The sequence below is a fragment of the Bombina bombina genome, chromosome 1 (assembly GCF_027579735.1).
Source record: "Bombina bombina isolate aBomBom1 chromosome 1, aBomBom1.pri, whole genome shotgun sequence".
Lineage (NCBI taxonomy): Eukaryota > Metazoa > Chordata > Amphibia > Anura > Bombinatoridae > Bombina > Bombina bombina.
In genome coordinates this window covers 1052430378-1052438280 of record NC_069499.1, presented here as the reverse complement: position 1 = coordinate 1052438280, position 7903 = coordinate 1052430378, and the positions used below count along the sequence as shown (strand labels likewise).

The 7903-nt window shown below is 37.5% G+C and overlaps 1 long non-coding RNA gene across 1 annotated transcript; it reads right to left on the bottom strand.

Moving 5' to 3' along the window:
• Positions 1-224: 224 nt before the first annotated feature.
• Positions 225-1459, bottom strand: LOC128641066 (uncharacterized). The gene is made up of 4 exons (XR_008399431.1): positions 1380-1459; positions 1098-1244; positions 457-510; positions 225-329 (listed from the first exon to the last, which is right to left on the bottom strand). It is a non-coding gene; the product is annotated as an uncharacterized LOC128641066 (long non-coding RNA).
• Positions 1460-7903: the final 6444 nt, after the last annotated feature.

Below are 7903 nucleotides of genomic sequence, written 5' to 3'. Positions count from 1 at the left end.
CTGAGATAGTCCTCCTCCTCTTCTTCCTCCTCAATAAGATTTTCCTCCTCTTCCTTCTCCTCACTTAGATAGTCCTCCTCTTTTTCCTCCTCACTAAGATAATCCTCCTCTTCTTTCTCCTCACTAAGATTGTCCTCCTCTTCTTCCTTCTCACTAAGATTTTCCTCCTCTTCTTTCTCCTCACTAAGATTGTCCTCCTCTTTTTCCTCCTCACTAAGATTTTCCTCCTCCTCTGCTATTGTGTCCATGCTACAAAGATATATTCTCGGCCTATATTGCCAGTCATGGAAATAATCTTCAAACTCCATCAAACCCCCAATTATCTCTAACTAGAAACACAAGCAAAAAAAAAATGAAGCGTTGTGCAGTATTCTATTTAATATTACAGGGAAATGTAATAGCATGAGACAGTGTGGGTTAGGGGTAAGTTATGGTAAAGTTAACATATCTAATTACCTTAAAGTCCATAAGGAACATCTTGTCATCATATAACAGAGCGTCATTCAACATCTGCAGAAGACAAGATAATAAGAATATTGTTATATGGACAATCCCAGACTCATGTGTAATTTATCTTTCTTTACTTATATAGATAGAGGTGCCAAAAAATGTGCATGAGTGAATTTCAATTTTAAATGGAATAATTTATCTCAGTATACCTCCATTAGCAAAAATGCTTCTAGTAAATATTATTACGTTTTTTCAGTGGCATACACACATATTGTGTGGGTACACCGTGCACCAATATTCAAACACTACACCTTCTTAGTGAGTTATCAGTGACACAGCATATGTGCGTATGCCACTGATAAACAGTAATAACTTTTACTAGAAGCATTTTTGCTAGTAGAAGTATATTGCAAAAAATTGAAATACACTCATGCACATTTCAATTTTGACCCTCTATCACTTAAAGGGATATAAAACCCCAATTTTTTCTTTGATAATTCAGACAGAGCATGCAATTCTAAGCAACTTTCTAATTTTTCTTCATTCTCTTTGTATCTTTATTTGAAAAAGCAGGAATATGAACTTAGGAGCTGGCACATTTTTGGTTTAGCACCCTGGATAGTGCTTGCTGATTGGTGGCTACTTACCTCTCCATCCTCTGTATCTTTAATACCATTGTCCTCTTCTTTTTCCTCCTCTACTATTGTCTCCAAATCGCACAAGTAAGTTTCTGGCCTATAGCGCCATTCAGGGCGATATCCCTCAAAAGTAATCCATCCCTCATATATCTCTAACTAGAAACACAAGCAAATTAAATTAAACGTTCAGTAATATGCTAGCTAATGAATGATATTCTAGTAGTGAAATTTAATACCATGAGAGAGTGTGGGTTAGGGGTAAATTAGGATAATGTAAACATATCTAATTACCTCAAAGTCCGTAAGGAACTTCTTGTCATTCAATATCTGCAAAAGACAATATAATAAGAATATTTGTTATACAGACAATCCCATTCTCATGTGTAACTTGTATCGTGTTTATCTGTCTTTACTTAAAGTGATGGTAAACTTTTCCATTTGTTTAAGCAGATCTGGAACGTTAGTCATAATTTAGATGAAGTTTAATTCATCAGTTGTAATGAAGATGCGCTATAACTTACTTTTTAATGTACAAATGAAATTCTCTTACCCTGCGTTCCGCCACCAACTTAAAAAGTAATTTTTTTGGTTGAGCTAAGAGTTTGAACTGTTCTCCAATCAGCACTCTAGCCATATGACACTTTTTTTTGCAGCTAGAGTGGCAATTGGAGAACTGTTTAAACCTTCAGTTAACAAAAAAATATATTTTTAAAGTGGGCTACCAGAGCACGGGGTATTAGAATTTCATATATACTTTATAAAGTAAATTAGAGCACATCTTCATTCCAACTGATGAATTTAACTCCATCTAAAATATCACTAGCTTGACAGCCTCTCTAACTGTAGCTCCCATTGTATAAATGTGCATCTACAACTGATTGTGCCCAAGGGCAGGGTGCTCCTCTCATTTTGCTTATGTTTGTCAATGTAAGTGTGGTAATGTGCATGGTATAGTCTTACACAATGTAAGTTTTTATTGTACCCTCATGATTGTACTGTACTTTTGTATAGCGCTGAGTAAAATGTTAGGGCTTTATAAATACTCAATATTAATAATATTAATAACATTACAGATCTGTTTATACAAAGGGAAACGTTTACCCTCACTTTAAAGGGATATAGAGGTCAAAATGTAAATGTGCACAAGTGCATTCCAATTTTAAATAGTACTGGTGCACAGGCCCACACAAACAGCTTATGTGCGTATGCCACTGATAAATAGTAATAGCTTTTACTAGAAGGATTTTTGCTAGTAGAAGAATATTTTTTAAAAAAATAACGTTGTCATGCTCCTATGCACATTCTTTCCCTTTAATGCACACTTCTATCCCTTTAATGCTCATAATGATATGTATCTATATGACTATGAGGGTAATAATTGTACTGAGCACTAAGACTGGTTTTAGGCCTATCCTATTACTTTATTTAGCAACACTGCTAGGCTTTAGCATTTGTGCTGGGCAGATATTTACTAGACAGCACCCAATGTGATAATGTGATACTGTAAGGGCAGACTATGATGTACTTAGTGGACACAAATACAGTAATTTATATTCCCTTCCTTGCTCTCTATAAACAAATAACAATTTAATAAACAGTTATTCTACTTACATTCTCAGCCTCCATAATAAGTCACAAGAAAAACAAATAATTTTGTTTTAGAGCAGAATTCTAATGCTTTCAACTACACCTCCAATAGCACTAGTGAAGAATCTTACCTGAAGCACACAGTAATAATGTAGCATACTGTGACATCATAAGGTGACAGAATACGGTGCCATCATCAGCTTCTGCACTAACTTGTTACCATGGATACGAGATAAACAGATAACAGTTAGCATTACTGTATATGATTGATATCATATTATATTAACCCTTTGTGTGCTAAAGCCCAGCATACATTTTCCTCACGTTGTTGTATACTTCCCCTCTTAATGACCAAGGACGTGTCTCTTGGGTTTCAAGCACATGAAGCGTGATCCCTTCCAGACGCTTTCAGAATATTGCAGTGATGCCTCGATATTGAGGCATCCTGCAATACCCTTTTTTTAGCTACCGATGTAGAGAGAGCAACTCTGTGGCCCTCTCTGCATCGGCCAGCAATGGTGCTGATCATTGGTGGTGTGGGAGGGATACAAGGGAGGTGGGTGGGCAGCCCATCGCTGGATCACTTCCTGTCAGTGATGATTCCTTTGATCCAGTGCAGTGAGGAGGTCGAGAGCGTGCAAAGGGGGCGGGAGCGCGGGTGGGAGCACATGCTTCTGTAGTACTTAGTGGAATGATGATTGGAAGGAGGGAGAGGGAGGGATAGGGAAAAGGAGGGGGATACGTCTTGGAAAAAGGGATCTGGAGGGGGAGAGCTACACTACAGAAAATATGGAAATACATAAAAAAAACAAAAAAAAAAAACTGCACAATTTTAGTGCAAAGTGTGTATTGGCAGACAGTTGCCAGTACCAGAGGTGGTCGCAAATAAGAAGAGGGGGGAGGTTAAGAGAGCTGTTTGGGGGGGATCGTGGAGGTTGGGGGTTAGGGGGGACCCTACACTGCAGATAATATATATTTAAAAAAAAAACTTAAAAAAAAAAACTTTTATTTTAGTACTGGCAAACTTTCTGCTAGTACTTAAGATGGTGGTAACAATTGTGAGGCGGGGGGAGAAGAGAGGTGTTTGAGAGGGCTACCTAATTAACCCCTTTACTGCTGGGCATAATACAAGTGTGGTGCACAGCTGCATTTAGCGGCCTTCTAATTACCTAAAAGAAATGCCAAAGTCATATATGTCTGATATTTCTGAACAAATGGGATCCCATAGAAGCATTTGCAACCATTTGTGCCATAATTGCACTAGCTGTTTGTAAATAATTTCAGTGAGAAACCTAAAGTTAACAAAAAAATTTTTTTGATCGCATTTGGCGGTGAAATGGTGGTATGAAATATACCAAAATGGGCCTAGATCAATACTTTGGGTTGTCTACTACACTACACTAAAGCTAAAATTAACCTTACAAGTTCCCTATAAGCTACCTAATTAACTCATTCACTGCTGGGCATACTACAAGTGTGGTGCGCAGCAGCATTTAGGGGCCTTTTAATTACCAAAAAGTAATGCCAAAGCCATAAATGTCTGTTATTTCTGAACAAACGGGATCCCAGAGAAGTATTTACAACCATTTGTGCCATAATTGCACAAAATGTTTGTAAATAATTTCAGTGAGAAACCTAAAGTTTGTGAAAAAGTTAACAATTTTTTTTATTTTATCGCTTTTGGCGGTTAAATGGTGGCATGAAATATACCAAAATGGGCCTAGATCAATACTTTGGGTTGTCTACTAAAAAAATATATATACATGTGAAGGGTTTTTAAGGGATTCCTGACAGATATCAGTGTTACAATGTAACTATTGTGAATTTTGAAAAAATAAAAATGGTTTGAAATAGAAAAGTGCTATTTGTACTTATTGCCCTATAACTTGCAAAAAAAGCAAAGAACATGTAAACATTGGGTATTTCTAAACTCAGGACAACATTTAGAAACTATTTAGCATGGGTGTTTTTTGGTGGTTGTAGATGTGTAGCAGATTTTGAGGGTCAAAGTGTTTTTTTTTTCATTTTTTCATTATATTTTATTAAAAAAATTATATTAAATTATATGATATGATGAAAATAATGGTATCTTTAGAAAGTCCATTTAATGGCGAGACAAACAGTATATAATATGTGTGGGTACAGTAAATGAGTAAGAGGAAAATTATAGCTAAACACAAACACCACAGAAATGTAAAAATAGCCATGGTCCTTGGGGTAAGAAAATTAAAAAAAGGTCTGGTCACTAAGGGATTAAATACCAGAAACAATGTCCCTGCTGATATTCATTCTGAGTTTTAAATTTTTGACATTTGAAGGTTGATTCTTCTGGAAATCCATGTAAGTCTTGAAGGCTTTTTCGGCATCTGTCGAGATGAGAGCCAAGCTTTGTTGGGTATTATGCGCTAGAGTGATTAATTGTAAAATGTTGAGGGTGTTGTCCCTCACCTCCCTGCCCAGGATAAAGCCCACTTGGTCAGGTGCTATCAGTTGTGGGAGAAGAGGGTTCAGTCTATTTGCAAGAATTCTGGCAAAGATCTTAATGTCTGTGTTTAGGAGGGATATTGGCCTATAGTTTTCGGGAATGTTTGGTGTCTTGCCGGGCTTTGGAAGCACAGTAATATGTGCCTCGAGCATTGATGTTGGGAAACTGCTTGAGTTTTCCAGGGAGTCAAACAGACATGCCAATTTCGGGGCGAGGATATGGATACATTTTTTGTAGTATTTGGTGCTAAACCCGTCTGGGCCCTTTGGGTAAAGATTTAATAGCCACATTTATTTCCACAATATTAATTGGGGAGTCTAGTTTTTCTGATTGGTTATCATCTAACTTGGGTAGGTTTATATTGGCTAAATAATCTGATATGACTTTTCTTTTACTGACCATTTTATCAGCGCTGTCGATATCTGGGGATATGTCATACATAGAGGGAAGCATAATAGGAATGGAATTCCCCTACAAGGGAGGTGCTATCATGCTTAGTTTGGCCGTTATGGTTTTTAGGTGGTGAATGTGTGTCTTCAGGTGTTTACGCTTTAGTGATCTAGCAAGTAGTTTCCCTGCCTTGTTCCCTTGGTCATAGTATTTTTGCTGCAGTTTTAGGGCCCGTTTTGGCTGTTCCTGCTGTAGGAACGTGTTAAGTTCCGACATTGTTTGTGTAAGACGAGTGCTGAGCTCATCATTTTTTGGGTCTTGTGTATGGGAGTGTTCTAGATATTAAAGTTTCTGGGTAGGGAGTCATAATTGAGTCTATGCTGTTTGATAAGATTCGTCTTATGTTTTAGTAACTCTCCTCTCAGGACGCATTTATGGGCTTCCCATATGTTGGTCCATGTCGTGTCTGATGTAGTGTTAATGTGGAAGTACTCTAATAACGTTTTTTCTATGTCTGTCATAATATCAGTATCTCTTTACAGCCTGTCCCTTTAATTATGCCTGTTGTGTTCCTTTATAAGCATCCTAGCTCCTTTGCTCATTGCTTGTTATTGAGGAACCTCCCCTGGTTTCAATTGAGCCACTTACTGCTTTGTTCAGCTGCTTCCTGCAGCACTACCTGGAAGTCTGCCTACAGATTCAGTGTGCACCTGGACGCCTCCCCTATTCAGACTGGAGCTTTGCAGACAAACAGAAGCCTGCTGTTCTTTGGTCACAACACATCCTTTTTGTCAGCAGATTCCAGTAAGTACTTACTGCATTACCATTCTACTACAGACTGTTGCTGTTTGAAGTCTCACTTTACTCAGTTGTTTCAGCTTCTGATACTATAACCAAGACTTTGTTTATCCTGCATGTGATTGAGGAATTGAAACAACCAGTTTACAAGTTCCTTTGCTTAATGCTCTTATTTTTTCTTTATGCTGTTAACATCGATGTAGCAAATTATCAGCATCTTTATTTTTATATCTTTTCTGAGTCCACACTGGGATTATTACATTTGCAAATGTTACATTGTGATCAATTACTAACCACTATATTAAGAATGTAATGTTAAAGTTAAACTTACATTCTGATAATGTGGGATATAAAAAGTCTGCAGTTAGTTTTTATTTCAAAACAGTAACGCCTAGATTTAGAGTTTTGTCGGTAACGACCCGCGTAGCTAACGCTGGCTTTTTTCCCCCCGCACCTTTTAAATACTGCTGGTATTTAGAGTTCACAGAATGGCTGCGTTAGGCTCCAAAAAGGGAGCGTAGAGCATAATTTACCACCACTGCAACTCTCAATACCAGCGGTGCTTACGGACGCGGCCAGCTTCAAAAACGTGCTTGTGCACGATTCCCCCTTAGGAAACAATGGGGCAGTTTGAGCTGAAAAAAATCTAACACCTGCAAAAAAGCAGCGTTAAGCTCCTAACGCAGCCCCATTGTTTCCTATGGGGAAACACTTCCTACGTCTGCACCTAACACCCTAACATGTACCCCGAGTCTAAACACCCCTAACCTTACACTTATTAACCCCTAATCTGCTGCCCCCACTATCGCTGACCCCTGCATATTTTTTTAACCCCTAATCTTCCGCTCCGCACACCGCCGCAACCTACATTATACCTATGTACCCCTAATCTGCTGCCCATAACACCGCCGACCCCTATATTATATTTATTAACCCCTAATATGCTGCCCCCAACGTCGCCTCCACCTACCTACAATTATTAACCCCTAATCTGCCGACCGGACCTCACCGCTACTATAATAAATGTATTAACCCCTAATCCGCCTCACTAACCCTATAATAAATAGTATGAACCCCTAATCTGCCCTCCCTAACATCGCTGACACCTAACCTCAAGTATTAACCCCTAATCTGCCGACCGGACCTCGCCGCTACTCTAATAAATTTATTAACCCCTAAAGCTAAGTCTAACCCTTACACTTACACACCCCTAAGTTAAATATAATTTAAATCTAACGAAATAAATTAACTCTTATTAAATAAATTATTCCTATTTAAAGCTAAATACTTACCTGTAAAATAAACCCTAATATAGCTACAATATAAATTATAATTATATTGTAGCTATTTTAGGATTTATATTTATTTTACAGGCAACTTTGTATTTATTTTAACTAGGTACAATAGCTATTAAATAGTTAATAACTACTTAATAGCTACCTAGTTAAAATAATTACAAAATTACCTGTAAAATAAATCCTAACCTAAGTTACAATTAAACCTAACACTACACTATCAATAAATAAATTAAATAAACTACCTACAAATAAATACA